A 17,762-nucleotide genomic window follows, 5' to 3' on the forward strand; every position below is an offset into this window, starting at 1 on the left:
TTTTCCTCCAACACCACAGTTCAAAAGCATCGATCTTCCTTCTCTCAGCCTTCCTGATGGTCCAGCTCTCGCAGCCATATGTCACTACGGGGAACACCATTGCTTTAACTATGCGGACCTTTGTTGTCAGCGTGATGTCTCTGCTCTTAACTATTTTATCGAGATTTGTCATTGCTCTTCTCCCAAGGATTAAGCGTCTTCTGATTTCCTGACTGCAGTCAGCATCTGCAGTAATCTTTGCACCTAGAAATACAAAGTCTTTCACTGATTCTACATTTTCTCCCTCTATTTGCCACTTATCAATCAAGCTGGTTGCCATAATCTTGTTTTTTTTTGAGGTTTAGCTGCAAGCCAGCTTTTGCACTTTCTTCTTTCACCTCCTTCATAAGGCTCCTCAGTTCCTCTTCGCTTTCAGCCATCAAAGTGGTATCATCTGCATATCTGAGATTGTTAATGTTTCTTCCAGATATTTTAACTCCAGCCTTGGATTCCTTAGGCCCAGCATGTCACATGATGTGTTCTGCGTACAAGTTGAATAGGTAGGGTGAGAGTATACAACCCTGCCGTACTCCTTTCCCAATCTTAAACCAGTCTGTTTTTCCGTGGTCTGTTCTTACTGTTGCTACTTGGTCATTATACAGATTCCTCAGGAGGCATACAAGGTGACTCAGTATCCCCATACTGCTAAGAACTTGCCACAATTTGTTATGGTCCACACAGTCAAAGGCTTTAGAATAGTCAATAAAACAGAAATAGATGTTTTTTCTGAAACTCCCTGGCTTTTTCCATTATCCATCGGATATTGGCAATTTGGTCCCTAGTTCCTCTGCCTTTTCTAAACCCAGCTTGTACATCTGGCAATTCTCACTCCATGAACTGCTGAAGTCTACCTTGCAGGATCTTGAGCATTACCTTACTGGCATGTGAAATGAGTGCCACTGTTCAATAGTTTGAACATTCTTTAGTGTTTCCCTTTTTTGGTATGGGGATATAAGTTGATTTTTTCCAATCTGATGGCCATTCTTGTGTTTTCCAAATCTGCTGGCATATAGCATGCATTACCTTGACAGCATCATCTTGCAAGATTTTGAACAGTTCAGCTGGAATGCCATCGTCTCCTGCTGCCTTGTTATTAGCAATGCTTCTTAAGGCCCACTCAACCTCACTCTTCAGGATGTCTGGCTCTAGCTCACTGACCACACCGTCAAAGCTATCCCCAGTATTGTTATCCTTCCTATACAGGTCTTCTCTATATTCTTGCCACCTTTTCTTGATCTCTTCTTCTTCTGTTAGGTCCTTTCCATCTTTGTTTTTGATCATACCCATTTTTGCCTGGAATTTACCTCCCATGTTTCTAATTTTCTGGAAGAGGTCTCTTGTCCTTCCTATTCTATTGTCTTCTTCCACTTCCATGCATTGCTTGTTTAAAAATAATTCCTTATCTCTTCTGTCTAACTGCTGGAATTTTGCATTTAATTGGGCATATCTCCCCCTATCACTGTTGCCTTTTGCTTTCCTTCTTTCTTGGGCTACTTCTAGTGTCTCAGAAGACAGCCATTTTGCCTTCTTGGTTTTCTCTTTCTTTGGGATGTATTTTGTTGCCACCTCCTGAACAATGCTGCCAACTTCTGTCCAGAGTTCTTCCGGGACCCTATCTACTAAGTCCAGTCCCTTAAATCTATTCTTCACCTCCACTGCATATTCCTTAGGAATATTAGTGAGCTCATCTCTAGCTGATCTGTGGGTCTTCCCTAATCTCTTGAGTCTGATCCTAAATTGTGCAAGAAGAAGTTCGTGATCTGAACTACAGTCAGCTCCAGGTCTTGTTTCTACCAACTGTATAGATGACCGCCACCTTTGGCTGCAAAGGATGTAATCAATCTGATTTCGGTGTTGTCCATCTGGTGAAGTCCATGTATAAAGCCGTCTCTTAGGTTGTTGGAAGAGAGTGTTTGTTATGCAGAGTGAGTTGTCTTGGCAAAATTCTATCAGCCTATGTCCTGCTTCGTTTTGTTCTCCCAGGCCATACTTACCTTGCTTCTATCGGTTTTGGTGTTTCTATCCATTTTTAATTCATGACTGCCATCCACTGTCCATCCTCTGAAACTACAGCTTTTATATCTTGGCGATAATGCAGAACAACAGTGGGACAAGGTGGTTGAAGTTTTGGATTGGGTTGGCTCCAGTTCAAATTCTCCCTCAGCTTCAGAAGCTCAGTAGGTGACTTAAGACCGGGCATTCTTAGTCCGACCTACCTCACAGTGTTGTTGTGTAAGAAAATGAGGAGGAAGGAATGCTAGGTGTGTCGCCTTGAATTCTTGGAGAAAAGCTGGAATAAAAATCTAAAAGAAGGCCTGGCATGGGTGGACCATTTTGGAAAGCAAGAAAATGGGGTAAACTTTAAAGAAACTTTAACTGACCTGATTATATGGTTTGTGTGAACCCTTGAGTATGGGAATTAAAATATTGCTATAAGAAAGGCAGACCCACCAACAGCTAATGAAGAAAATGTTTCTCAAACTTGGAGTCGTTTAAATGTCATCTTAGGAGTTTTATTTTATACATAATTATCCCCTCTTTGGTCTTGGGAACTCAAGAGGAACAAGCACGTTTGTTCTCCCAATTTTTTTTACGTATTTAAGCATGATTTGAAAGACAGAGGGCCAACATTTGCCTTTCAAAATTTAAAACTCCTGGGTCTGTGTCATCATTATTATTGTTATTGTTATTGTTATCATTATCATTCATATATATGTGTGTGTGTGTGATTTTATTGCAATGTTTAAAAAAAGATAAAAATACAAACTAGTATAAAGTAAGGGCGAAAAGAGAAAAAGGAATCAACGAGAAAGCGGAAAGTGCAAGAAAAGGGGAAGAAAGTTGAAGAAAAGTAGAAAAGAAAAAAGATGCAAAGCAGTGGCTTCCAATATTCTTCAAAGCATATATAAGTGCAATTATATTTTAACCCCTCTCTCTAAAGTTACATCATAATATTCTTTCTATAATCTATCCTGTCTAATTATCAAAGCCATAAATCAAACTCTTTTTTGTTCATTTTTATGTAAACAGTCCATAAGAGGTTTGGATCCCTATAGTCATTATCATTTGGATTCAGAACCCACAAAATCTGGGTTAGCAAAACACCCCTGCAGTGTTTACAGAATGTGCTATTGCGAAGCAAAATGCTGGGGATGAACACAATGGCTTGGTTCACATGACACACCACCCAGCTAAACAGCAATGAAATACAACTGGAACAAATGAAAGAGCTATTGGCTGCTGTTTTGTGATACCCCAAATGTGGAGATGGCCTCACCTGTTTTAGAAGGCGGCAATACCTATCTGACCTTTATTAATCTTATAGTGGATGGGAGACCAACAGGAAATCTCGATTGGTTAGCCAGGAAAATGGAAGGAACAAAGGCAATGCCACGCTATGAACGATATTCTATTTGGGACATGATGCTTGCCTAAAAAATGGGATATTAATGCATATTTGCTTAGTTTAGAAAAAAAAATCCCCCCCCCCCGAGAGTCATAGGCCTTAGTATGGGCTGAATGAGTGGGTTTCAACTTGTTTTACACATCCCACAGGCAGGAGGTGGAAGTCATCTAGCTGGAACACATCATAAATATCTTCAATTTTAAATCAGTGTGTCCCCTCTTGAACAGCTTGGGTAAGTGGACTTCAATTCCAGAATTCTCAGCAATGGCTATGCTGGCTGATGAACTCTGGGAGCTGAAGTCCACATACCTCTAGAAGGTTGCCACGGTTGAGAAACACTGCTTTCAATCTTCAGACATTGACTGTAAATAATAAATACAGTAGCCTTATGTCTCAGATTAATGTCTTTTATGGGAAAAAAGGGGTTTTGTTGTTGTTGTTCTTTCTGTCATGGGGAGACCCAGGTTCTTTAACAACATGATTGCTGGGACTTACTGTACCAAAGATTGCAAATCTTGGAGGTAGACTGCTGCGGCAACCTGAGGCTCTATCCACCCCCCCCCCCCATGAAGTCCGCAAACGTCACAGAGGTACCTCTTCCACCCCTTGTTCCTGAGCTGCAATTTGCAAGTGGGTGGAAGTGAAGGATCCAGGGCAGGCTGGAGGGCAACCCTCATCGGATGTCACTGAAGTTGCTGCATTGTGATTCAGCTGAAATGCAAATGATACAAAATCTGGTTTATAGCTTGACTGCCCGCCCACCCACCCTCCCGCAGCTTTAGAAGATGGGGGGAGGGTCTCCCAGCAAGCGAAGGCATCCACAAGGGACAGGCTGGTGGGAAGGTGGGTAGGTGGGTCTCCCCTTCATCTTATTTCCCTTTTTCATTATGAGGTCAGACTGAGAGGGGTTTAAGGCCATTTCAAAGGCAGGCCCTGCTGAGTTTTCATTCCTCCAGGAAAGGCCTTGCAGCCTCGGCCCCAGGCGGCCCTCGGGGGCTGATGGGGAGCGTTCCTTCCCAAGTGGGGCTCAGCCAAGCCGCATCCTGTGGCCCCAGAAGGCAAGAGAAACACTCCGAACTGTCGGACTGCTGCTGGCCAAGGATCTGTTGCGTTGTAAGTAGGGGGGAGGGCAGAAAAGACCAGTCTCAGGACTCCAGGAAGAGGGTCTCGGGGAGGAACTTTTTCAGAAGAGGCTGATCTGCGGAACTCACAGCCCCAGGATTTTATTTATTTATTTATTTATTTATTGCGGGGGGGAATGAGTTACAATGGGTGGGGTGGATGACTTACAATAGGAACTGGAAGCTTGCTGCTGTTGGCAGACTTCATGGAAAGTTCACACCCCTTTATCATTTTCCCTCTGATTTCTGTTACTCTGATGCTTTAAGGAGAAAAGCTTTTCTCATTTCCTTTTATTTCACTCACGGCATCTTGGGTTTTAGAAAAACACAGCCGACCTCTCTGTTTCCTTCCACCTTGTTCCTCCACATCTGAATTTCCCTCCCTGCCTTTCCAGTTATTCCAATGCACCATCAGCATTGCTGGATCTTTCCTCCCATCAGTGAAAAGATCAAATCTCTCGGATGGAGCTGAACTAAGATCGACCGCAAGCACAGATTGTTTGAAAGTCTTCCAGTTCACACTCCTCAAGACTTTTCTTAAGTGCCTGGATTTTAATCAGTCCTGTGAACCCCTGAATCTAGCCCTGTTCTCAATCACTTTTAATAGTTCAACCTTTCGATGGCCAAATCTCATCAGGATATTCCCTCTGTCATTGTTTCCATGATTCCTTAGTTTGTGTGGCTTAATATTTAATGTACGAGAAAACTGTTTAATGCACAAGACATTTATAGGAACCTGTACAGGTATGTTGTATGGAGGAATTTGTAGCAAGAGAAAGAGATCCCTCTGCTACAATTCTTCCAATTGCAGAATTTAAAATAAAGTATCATTGCCTTTTGCCCCATCTGTAAGTGCTGCAGATTTCCTTAAGATGACCAATCATAATCCAGGGGTAGAAAACATCTGGCCCTCTCTTTATTGCTAAGCTACTGCTCCCAGTGGTCTCAGCATAATCAGTGGCAAGGCATGGTGGGAGTTGTAGTTCAGGGCACAAGGTCCTCAATCTCGCAGTACCTTAATTAAATCATAGCCCAGTGTGTTCCTGGTTCTACCCGCCAACACTATTAGGAGATCCCATTTATCAGATGATTTAAAAGGTATGGCTAAATGGAGAATTGAGGTCTTGGGCCCCACATCTTGATTTTAATAGTCTACTGGAGTCCACTGGAGTTGGGCGGTCAATAAATTTAAATAAATAATAATAATAATAATAACTATTATTATTATCATTTCTCTAGAAAGTGTATGTCCTGCTCACCTCCTGAGCACCTCTCAGCGGCTTACAAGTTACACTAAAAAGATCATTAAAAGGGAAAAACTCCTTTGAGTCCAGCTTGACCCTTGGTGGCTTCGTGGACACACCTGTGTAACTTCTGTCGCAACAGGAAGTGTTTTGCCATCCTCTCCCAGGATGTTTTTCCTTCCCAATCTACTTTACCACCCTGGGACTTCCTAGTGGTCTCCCATCCAAGTACTAATCAGGCCCACACCTGTTTAGCTTTTCAAGATTAGCAGTGTTGGCTACCATGTTGGGCATATCCATCTAAAAAAAGGAGAAGAAAGCCACTGGTTGAGAAATCTGCTGATTTTGAGAGGGAGAGATGTATCTGGATACCTTAATTGGAGAACACATGGATATAAACTGAAAAACATACACACTTTACATATATATATGTCACCGTTGATCTTTTGGCCCCCTCTTGCTGAATGCCTTATTATACCTCCAAAGATTTTTCAGCTTAGCACCTCAACTCGTCAGGCCTGGAATGAATTTGAAAGGATCAAGAGCTAAAATGGATTAAATCAAGACATGGATAGGGCCAAATCAGTGAAACCTTCTCTTGTTTGTAACAGAGTATGGTTTATTTCTTTCCTGGCTCTGCCAGCTGTTCAGGATAGGCCAGGTCAAGAAACAGACATGGCTGGGATTTCGGGGCTGCTACGTTATTGTTGTAGGGTATAACAACAGAAACTTGAAAGCACCTTTGCTGTGTCCCATCCTATGCTCAACAAAATCAAGGCAGGGTTATTTTGCATTTTGGGGGGGTCTCCAAAATAAGCACCACAAAACCTTCTGCAAACCCCCAAGGTCCATCCCTCTAAGAAATAGGGTTCTGGATGACAAAAGTCCTTTCCGCTCCAGAGCCAGCCACGCAGTGCTTCTTCCAAGCTGAAAACTTCAAGCCGTAAAATGGTTTGTTTGCTTGCAGCTTAGAAGGATTCCTTTTATTCCAGTTTGCAAATGAGGTTTATTCTGGGCTACTCTGGACTATTCACCAGACTAGTAACTGTGGTTTGGGTTTTATGCGATTAACAATCAGTGGATGGGAGACCACAAGGAAACCCCAGGGTTCTAGGCTAGACTGTGAAGACGAAAAAGCATCCCCGAAGATGCCAATGGCAAACTATTCCAAATTGTTGCCAAGAAAACTCTGTGGATTTTCCATGAAACTGCCAGGGATTGAGTGTGACTTGAAGGACACACTGGAAGGAGTGTGACTTTCCATGGATCAGTGCAAGGGACTATTATTTCGGTTAATTCTTCCTTCCAGCAAACTTTCAGAGTCCTTGATTCAGATGTAATGAGGCACCTGCAGGATTCAATGTTTTGGTCAAAAGCAGCATCTGCCATCCTACTGCAAGCTTGGTGCACAGAGCATTCTGTACCTGTGTGCATTCATGACAAAAGGGGCAGAGTTGTCACATGGCAGCACAAAACTTTTTTTTTTCCCCTGGCATTTTAATCTCTTTGATCAAGGCACCCACTCACTCTGCATTACAGGGGCAAGTAAGAAGCTGGAAGGAAAATTTCCGTTATCGGAATCTGCGTCTTTCGGGAGCGATGCTCCATAAGTTGGAGTCCGCCCTCTTAGAACTGACCCCACAAGACTTCCAGAACACTTATGAATGGGAGAAATTTCAACTCTGGCTGCAGGAAGCCATGTACGCAGAATGGTGGCTGGACCAAGTCTCCCGAGACATCAAACGTCGGTGGAAAAATATGACAATGTTCTGAGAGTCCTCAGGGTGAGGGAAGTCTAAAGGTTTGGGATGGGGAAGGCGATAAATTGTGCATTTTTGCTGGACAATAAAGAACTGAGTACTAAGTGGCAGGCAAGTTTGATTTTAGTTTCGTTCTTTCTTTTTAGAAGTACACCGTTTGTGAGGTCTTTCCAGGCAGGAGAACCCACCAAGGTTGCGTAAAATAGGCTTCAGCTGTGTCGCTTTTGAGTTGTGTTCTGTCAAACCAAGGGGTGGAGCTTGCTCCACAACGGTGCAGCCTTCATTCTGCCATTTTGATGAAAGCAATGCTCGTCTTGTCATTTTGACCAAAGGGGGCAACGGGGTGTCAAACATAACTTGCCTTCCTTTCCATCGATTCTCATTTCAGTGGATGGGAAAAAGAGCTTGGATTTTCCATCCATCTCAGTGGATGGAAAAAAAAAAACATTAAAGGAGAAGATAAATTCCTGAAATTCTCATCCATTTATTTATTTATTATTTAAATGTATATCACTGCCCATCCCCCAACGGGGGACTCTGGGTGGTTTACAATGAGAGTAATAATAAAAACATAGAAACCTTAATTGCAATCTAAAAACATAAATAAGATAATATTTTAACGATGGGGATGGCCATTGTACCAGCCTCTCCCCAGAGGTCTGTGGCCAACCTGGTTTCTCACATTTCAGCTAAACCCTAATGTCTCAAGCGGGTTGGATTAGGTGATCCTTGAAGTTTCCACAATTTTCTGATTCTAGACACTTCTCCCATGGAGTGTTTCCACATTGTAAAATATAGAGGCTGGGCGTCGGAGTAATGGGAAGGTTCATCACAGAAAAGAATGCTTCTAACAGCAGCCGTTTCTACCAACTCCAAGCTAGAAATAAAATCATCCAGAGAAATTTGAAAGAAATTCTCAAGCTTCCTGCAAACAAGGCAGAAAAACGGAAGACTTTTTTTTCACGAGAAAGGAAATCTTCTAAAAAACTTGTGAGGCAGATTTTGCTGCAGCTTCTGGGTAAATCAGGGATGGTGAGAAGCCCTGTTGTCCAGTAAATGGTTAGTTGTTGCCAAAATACAGTTGCCAGCATGCTTTACCATTGGCCACATAAACTGGAGGTGTTGGAACTACAGTTCAGGGACATTCCCAGGTTCCCTATTCCTCAGCGTGGGAAGGAACAACAACAAAATCCTGCAAGTGCTCTAGGAAACTATATTTTATTGCAATCCTATGCACTTTGAATACGAGTCCCTTCTCAGTAATATTTGTTCCTTTAAACCTGCCCCCCCCAAACATTGCACAAACTGATGTCTTGTTGATATTGTAAAAAGACTTTACTAGTTCCTTTCCTGAGCTCCAGGGGCTAGGTTTGGTCTGATGGCCACCATTTTAACTTTCCCACAATGCCCCATTTCAAAGCAACTTCACGGGCATTGTGGGTAAAGCCAATGGAGGACACAGATTTTCTGATGGTGGATCTTACCATTCATAAAAAAGTGGGGAAAACACCCAGTTTGAATTCTGCAAGGCAGACCTGTCAGTGGAGCTGAATTGTTATATCACAACCACCACCAAGGATAAGCCTTCCCTATTTCAGATGCAAATATCCAGATTATCATGGACAGGAGCAAAGAGATACAAAGAAATACCAGCTCTTTGCTGCCATCTACTGGTGATCCCTAATAGGCTTCCAAGTAAGGAAACCCAGATTGCGGGTTCAAACTGGAACCACTCAACTATACAGGCAGTCCTTGTTTAATGACCATTCATTTAGTGATGGTTCAGACTTACCACGGTGCTGAAAAAACTGACTTGTGACCAGTCCTCACACTTATGACCATCACAGCATCCCCTCGGTCACATGATTACGATTCAGGCGCTTGGCAACCGGTTTGTATTTATGATGGTTGCAGCATCCCATAGTTACATGATTGCCATTTTCAACCTCTCCAGCTGGCTTCTGGCAAGCAAAATCAATGGGGAACCACATGATTCGCTTAATGACCATGTGGTTCACATAACACCATGGTGATTCGCTTAACAACTACCACAAAAAAGGTCATAAAGTTGGGTCAGATTTGCTTAATGACCACTTCGCATAGCAACCCAAATTCTGGCCTCAATTGTGGTCGTTAAGTGAGGACTACCTGTATGTTAAATGCATATAACATTTTCACCCATCTCTGCTTCGCTGAGTTACAAGGCCAAGAAGGGTTTCCAGTGCTTATAAAAATTAAAATTCCAGAATACATAACGGCACAATAATATTGCTGTTGGCTGAAAAGGTCCTTAAGGTTTGAGTAGATATCTGCAGAGGTAGATGCTTGGCTACAGGGTGGGGTCCACAGAAACGTGTCAGAAAAAAGAGTGTGACTATATGATTGTGCATTGTTGCAGCCACCATCTTGACTTTTTGGACCTCTCCCAGTGAACTCCTCAGCTTGGCTATCACACCACTAGGTATTAAAAATGTTAAAAATTGAGAACAGCTCCAAGGAACTGTTTCCACCACTGGGAAACATCATCATCCTCAGAGACTGAGCTGTGCATGAGTATTTACAGATGTTGAGGCAGGTTGCACATTCATTCATTCATTCATTCATTCATTCATTCATTCATTCATTCAATTTATATTGCCTCCCATTTCACCTAAGTGACTCTGGGCATCTTACATTATCATTCCTGGGACAAGTACCATAATCTCATGTTTTGGTGACAATGTCAATGTGGTTTTCCTGGCAACAGTACCAAGACAATGCTGATTTATCCTGTGGGAGGCAGTGGATGACCAGGATTCTGGTCCACCAAGAATGATGTGGATTATGAAGGAGTAAAATACATCTGAGGAACTCCTGAACTGGTTGAGCTGAAGGCTACTGATCTCAAGGTCTCCTTGGTGGCAGTTTTATGAGGTCACAATGGCACCATCCCACCACACCTCCTCAGCTGCAGTGGAGACAAGCAACCTGGGGTAAAAGAGGAGAAAGAGGGGGGAAGGGCATCTCCTACCAAGGGGGGGTAAGCCCCCTGGAATGGGAAACTGGGCTTCTGGAAGAAAGCCAGAGGCAATGGAGGATGAAGAACTCATACCAGAAGAACTGACTAAGGGGCCTCAAGGTCCAGGACGACTGAAGTTCTTCCGGAGAGGCCAATGGACAGTGAGTATCTGGGGGTAATGCTGGCAGCTGGAATTGGGAGAGCTTATTCACTTCTGGATCTCAGGAGAAGAAAGGCCAATCTTCAAGAAGTGGGACTGTTTTAATAGAAAACTTGAGAACTTCCCCGCTCACTCATTTCCCCAGTGAGGCTTTAGATGAGGCTGCTTTCATGACTGGCCAGGTGCTACCTTGTCCAGTCTGACTCCACCAAGGTCTGCCAGGGGTCACCTTTAGCCTCCTGGCAAACCTTCTTTCCTGTATTTTAGAATCAGAGAACATGGAAGTTCGATGGGATCTGCTAGCTCATCTGATCTAACCCTTGCTTAGTGCAAGGTTCCACTAATCCATTCCAGGCCAGCCATCCTTCCTCTGAGAACCTCCAGCAAGAAAGAGTCCACTGCTATTCTAGGCAAACGTGTTTATCATGTTTTGTATTTGTACACCACCTGGAGTTCTTTGGGACTGAGTCAATCAATCAATCAATCAATCAATCAATCAATTCAGACACTAAATGGCACTGCAGTAAATGGAGTTAAATGATTCCTGTTGTCCTGCCCTTGTTTACAAAATTCTTGGCCCACCTTCTTAGTGGCATATTCCTCAAAACTTTCCTTTGTAGTACGATACCACATTTTGGTTATTTCCATCTCCTCGCCCAGGGAAGAAGATAGCTTCAAGGAAGGCCAGATTTCTTCTGGGTCTGGTGCTGGACTGCAAGCAGAACAGTTTACAAATGGCCCTATGGCCAGCACAAATACCACAAATGTGTGGGATCCTAGGATATTGTTATAGATTTTGAAAAGGAGTGGAAGCTTTTTTTGACCTCCCACAAAAGAAATGGAGCTACATTCTTCCATTTCCTTTCAAGCACAAAGCTAATTCCCCCAGTTCAAAGGTGAAATCCAAACTGAAATGAGGAGATCTCACACAACATGGTATTAGCAAACAGAATATTCAACTGGCTGGATTCCAATTTTTTTCCTCACTTCTGTCTTTTTGTTCCAGCCCAAAGAGACATCACTTACCTCCAGTGAGATACTATACCAAGACTTGGACTCCATTCCAAAGAAGGTGCCTTCTACCTTGGGATGGAGAGGGGCGAGGCTACGCCGGGCTGCCCAGAGATCTTGCCCTCCTTTGTCATCTTGGACTCTGTGGGTCTCTGGAGATGGAGGGGAGAGGGAAGAGAATTACCGTTACCATCGCCTGATGGGAACTCTGGTCTCTTCCATGGTGGCAGAAGAAGATCTACCTCCTCCAACATGGTACGTGGTTCCAAGGGACCGTGCCAGGGGTCCCCCTCCCCCTCCTCCTCTCCGATACCTGGCTGATGGCACAATCATGGAACAAGGACACACATTGCCCTACCTCAGCCTTAACCAGGGAGAATAAAATGGAACACCTGGCAAGTGCATCTCAATTGGTGTGGTCCAGCACTTTCTTATTTACCTAAATTGAGAGGCATGTTGTGCAACTGGTCATGGGCTGTTGTTTTGAGAAGTGGCTACTTCAACATTTAGGGATCTGCGGGACGCAATAGATTGGTCACAATCCAACCCAATATTCTTCCTGGCCAAAGGTATCTGTGGTTTGGGTGTTGCTGAATGACACCCCCCAGGAATGCCAGATGTTGGGAATGGTGAAAAAAAGAAAGTGAAAAGTGAAAGGTCCCCTGTGCAAAGGGTCTCATGTCTGACCCTTTGGGAGGACGCTGCTTTCGCGATGTTTTCTTGGCAGACTATAGCAGGGTGGTTTGCCATTGCCTTCCCCAGTTGTCGCCTTCCCCAGCAAGCTAGGTACTTATTTGACTGACCTTGGAAGGATGGAAGGCTGAGTTAAGCTGAGCCAGCTCCCCGAGAATCCAGCCTCCACTGGGATCGAACTCGAGTCATGGGGAGAGTTTCAGTTGCAATGCTACTGCCTACCACTCTGCGCCACATGAGGCTATATAGGAATGGTTATATTAGGCTATATGGGAATGGTAGAGTAGCAAAATTTGGAGAGCTGCAGATTCTTCAAGTTTTGTGTTCCAAATTTTGAAGGATGGTCTTTCCCAGTGGTATGTGGTGACTCAAAAAATGGAACTGCCACCTTTGAAGCGCAAATCATGCCTGGATATCTGCAGGGCATAGTAAAAAAAGTCATGGTGGTGACCATGATGGTGCAATCAAATGTACATTGAAACAGGCAGAACTTTAATTGCCACCATTGCCACCATCTTGACTTTTTTGACCATACGTTGCAGACATCCCTGAAAATATGTTTTTTCTACTAAATGTACAGTACATTCTCAGAAAAGCAGCTTTTGTATGCCTGCCTGCCTGCCTTCCTTCCTATAGTTATATATCACCAAGAACTCCACACAGTCTACCAGCATTTTCCATGTGTTCATAAAACCTTAAAACCATTCCATTCAAACCTGTAAATCATACCCTTCTTTTGGCAACCCATCCTAAAAGCATTTAAAATTTTGCCCAACGTTTTCCCCAAAATGAGGCGGTGTCTCCCCTCCCAACAGGGACATCGGTGGGGTGGTCAGAAAAGTTAAAATGCTGGCCACGACAGCATGAACGACTCCCCACCCCTTTTCTATACACAGCATATGTGTGATACATGTGAAAAAACAAAAAGAGGCAGGCCTTCAATCACAGCCGCCATCTTGAATTTCTTTGACTTTCCCCAGTGGATGGTCTTGCTGCACACCATCTTCCACCCCCCCCCCCCCCCTCCATGATAAATTTGTAAATTTCCATGAACTCTTTGGATTTCTGAGAAAACTGTGTACTTTCTTTTTTGGGCCTGTCATTTAATTTGATCTTGAGGCATGCATTTTTTTTATTTTTTCAATTTTTCATTCTGTTTGAAAAAGAATAATAAGGGGGGAAGAAACACCAGTTTTTAATTCAGAAAACAAATTGCTAAGTGCACTGAACCAAAGGGGGTTTCGAGGCATCTCCAAGGCATCTCCATCAAACTACTGTGTAAAGGGAGAACATTACCAAGAAAAGAAAAAAAACTGTCAAAAGTGTTTCACCTTCTTCCAATCAGCCCCTGCCATCCCTCCAATGCAATTAAGAAGTGATGAAAAATCAACATTTCTCATTCAGGTTTTATTTATTTATTTATTGCTTTTTAAGAATAACCAAAAAAGGAAAAAAAAAAAAAGATAAAACACAGTGACAATAATGAGGGAGATACATACACTGTCATAGAGGAGGAGAAGAAGAAAACAACAACAAAAAAATGCTTTAGAAAAAAGTAAAAGAAGTGCAACAACAACCCAAAAGACAAAAAAATAGTATAATATGTTATCATAGCAATAACCAGTTACAATTCAATGCATACTTAATCTAACAGAAATATTGTTCAAGGACATATATATTTCTAATGCACTAGGATGACTGTCATTTTTAATGATTTTTCATTAAGGAGTTGAACACTCTCTGGAGAATTTTCAGCATGCTTGGGCATTTGCTCTTAATTAAGTGTGTTAATAAATTTGTAACTTTGGTTTTTTTTTATACAAAAAGTTCCCTGCAAAGATTAATTGGACAACTTGGTGTTTTCTTGAGGGAGGGAAGGAACTGGGGATCAGTCTTTCCCTGCATTATTCATTACTTTCTTAGAATAAATCCAGTTGGGTTCAATGGAATGTATTTGGAGATAAAAAAACTATCAAACAACCAAAACAAATCTTTACCTTGCTCAAGTTTCATTCTGCTTCTCATTTTTTCTAACCTCAAGCTTCTTGTGTCCTGTGTCCACATTACTTTGCAATTTTATCTTTAAAAGGGAAGGAATGTGAAAATCCATATACACCATTCTCCACACTTCTTCTAATGTATACATGTTGTTTATTCGTTTAGTCGCTTCCGACTCTTCGTGACTTCATGGACCAGCCCACACCAGAGCTTTCTGTCGGTGGTAAACACCCCCAGCTCCCCCAGGGACAAATCCATCACCTCTAGAATATCATCTATCCATCTTCCCTTGGTCAGCCCCTCTTCCTTTTGCCCTCCACTCTCCCTAGCATCAGCATCTTCTCCAGGGTGTCCTGTTTTCTCATTATGTGGCCAAAGTATTTCAGTTTTGCCTTTAATATCATTCCCTCAAGCGAGCAGTCTGGCTTAATTTCCTGGAGGATGGACTGGTTGGATCTTCTGGCAGTCCAAGGCACTCTCAGAATTTTCCTCCAACACCACAGTTCAAAAGCATCGATCTTCCTTCTCTCGGCCTTCCTTATGGTCCAGCTCTTACAGCCATATGTTACTACGGGGAACACCATTGCTTTAACTATGCGGACCTTTGTTGTCAGTCCGATGTCTCTGCTCTTGACTATTTTATCGAGATTTGTCATTGCTCTTCTCCCAAGGATTAAGCGTCTTCTGATTTCCTGACTACAGTCAGCATCTGCAGTAATCTTTGCACCTAGAAATACAAAGTCTTTCACTGATTCTACATTTTCTCCCTCTATTTGCCAGTTATCAATCAAGCTGGTTGCCATAATCTTGGTTTTTTTGAGGTTTAGCTGCAAGCCAGCTTTTGCACTTTCTTCTAATGTATACATGACTAGGTACTATTTTAGCAAGTGATTTTCTGTTTGATTTTCCGTTTAGCAAGTTTGATAGGAAGTTGTTGCATTGCAGCAGGATAAAAAATAGATAGAGAGATAGAGATAGAGGAGAGAGAGTAGATTTCTCTTTGCATATATGTGCATGTACATGATCTCTTCCCTAATAAATGTATTTGATCCCTACTTTTTAAATGTGCAAACTTCACTGTAGAAAATGCATTAGCCAGAGGTGTTTAAAGGTGGACACCATGATTGCATTCCTGCAACAAGCTAACCTAACCCCTAATCTGGATGAATAAAAGATTATCAATGTGTTCTTGTTACAGTGCCATAATGTTGTGGCCTTGTTTATACAATGCTAAGATAATTATTGGGCTTCTACAACATGGTGAAACTCAAGCTGCCCAACCCCATTTTAGCCTAACCACTTGGCTGAGTTTTATAGGAGAACATAGAGACATGAATAGTACAGAGATCTGATTATGTTGAAATCATTTTTGGAAATGAAACTGGGATATACAAATCAAGTCTGAGGGGCAGCTGCCTTGAGTCTCATAGGCACAGTTGGCTATGCCCTGGCCTTCAGTCTTTTAAAGAAATAAAATAAATTTGGTCATGATCTACTGTAGCATTTCTCAACTGTAGTTGGGGAATTCTGGGAGTTGAAGTCCACAGAATCAACATAATGAGAAAATAACGTGGAGCTGTTGGAGAACTGGGCTCCATGCTCATACACGCGACTATCTGACTTTGCGACTAGATTCACATTCCACACTTTTATAGCATGGTCCATAATGTTCCATAGTGTATTTCCTAGTCTGTCTGTTGTTTGATGCTTCATATATTCTGTACATCAAGTCACTTCTGGTTATTCCATCAGTTACAGTTAAGTAAATGGTAGCATAACATGGTGTGTGAACTAGGTCATTCCTTCACAGCCTATGCTACCTTAAAACTGTGATAAGGATACAACAGGGAGTATGAAGGAGAGAACAGTGTAACGTAGATTTCCTTGGTAATAGGGACAGATGAGAAGGTAATACATGTTATTATGGATGAGGAGTGTAAAAGGTGATCAAAAATCCAATTTCAGGACCTTTTGGAGATGTTACCATTTCAAATCTTTCACTTCCTGCAGTCTATGCTAATGATTTCCAGTTTAGATTTCCATCGTATGAGTTCTTTCATTAATTATTTATCCTGATACATGTTCCCAGAGGGGATTTTTACTTTCCTGCCAGAAACCAAGGGAACAATCCGAGCTTGAGTATTTAGAAGTGAATGCCTCCTTCATTTCTCTCTCTGACCCACACAGAGATTCATGCCTTTTCTCTTCTATTAGTACACTGCATTTTTATCTTTCGTCTGTGCTGGAGAATCCCATTTTGGGGTTGAACAAAAGAATCAAGTAGATCAGAGATTGGATCTCTCTAGAATGACCCCTTTAACCTGATGACCATTCCAAGACATTGTGAAACATTTCAAAGCAATCATGTACAACCTTGTGCTACGATATAGTAAGAAGATCTTCAGATATACAAAGATCAGAAGAGATGCTTACACGTGGAGTCTTCAATGTACAAAGGATGCCATGTTCTCCTCTTATGGAAGGCTCACAATTAGAAACAGAGTATTCTTGGCACAAGGCAACTTTCTGTTTGTGACACTGTACAACTACTAACAGTATACTCCTATAGAAGAGTGATGGACAAACTTTTCTTAATGACTTGGCAGATAGGCTAGTGAGTGGGGCTAAGACAAAAGCTGCTTGAGCCCACAACTTTTACATTGAACTAGAATGAAAATTACATGGTTGTTAGTAGGAGTCCTCCCCTGTAAAAAGCTTTTGGAAGTCTCCAGGTATCATGTCCAAGGCTTTTGGAAGTCTCACATCTCCCAAGATCTTCAGCTTTGATATCCAATGATGCTAAAACAAGGATCTGGCAAGTGTGCGAAATCTTGATAAATCACCTTGGGTATAGTAGGCAGGGGATTGCCAATCCAAGATACTTATTTTGTCTGCAACTGAGAAACTGCAGTAGATGGTGGTCTATACCCCAACTCATCTGCCAGTGAAGAGAAGGAGGACTTTTTCTCTCTAGTGTGCTTAAAAGAAAACAGTTCCAGCTAATCTTTTGCTCATTAACCCTGATTCATTTTGATCTTTGTTCCCATGGGCTACCATTATGAGTGGGAAAGAGCAGTAAGGAAGAGAAGATGGAATCTAGGCCAGAAGAGCCTGGACTAATCTCGGGGATTTTATATGAAATTAGAAGGGTGGAGAGACAGGAAGTCTGGTCAACTGAAAGTGTGTGGACAGGGCACAGAAGGAAGGAAGGAAGGAAGGAAGGAAGGAAGGAAGGAAGGAAGGAAGGAAGGAAGGAAGGAAGGAAGGAAGGAAAGGGAGGGAGGGAGGGAGGGAGGGAGGGAGGGAGGGAGGAGAGACAGAGAGAAGGAAGG

This window comes from Candoia aspera, chromosome 4 (genome assembly GCF_035149785.1).
Source record: "Candoia aspera isolate rCanAsp1 chromosome 4, rCanAsp1.hap2, whole genome shotgun sequence".
In the NCBI taxonomy this organism is placed as follows: domain Eukaryota; kingdom Metazoa; phylum Chordata; class Lepidosauria; order Squamata; family Boidae; genus Candoia; species Candoia aspera.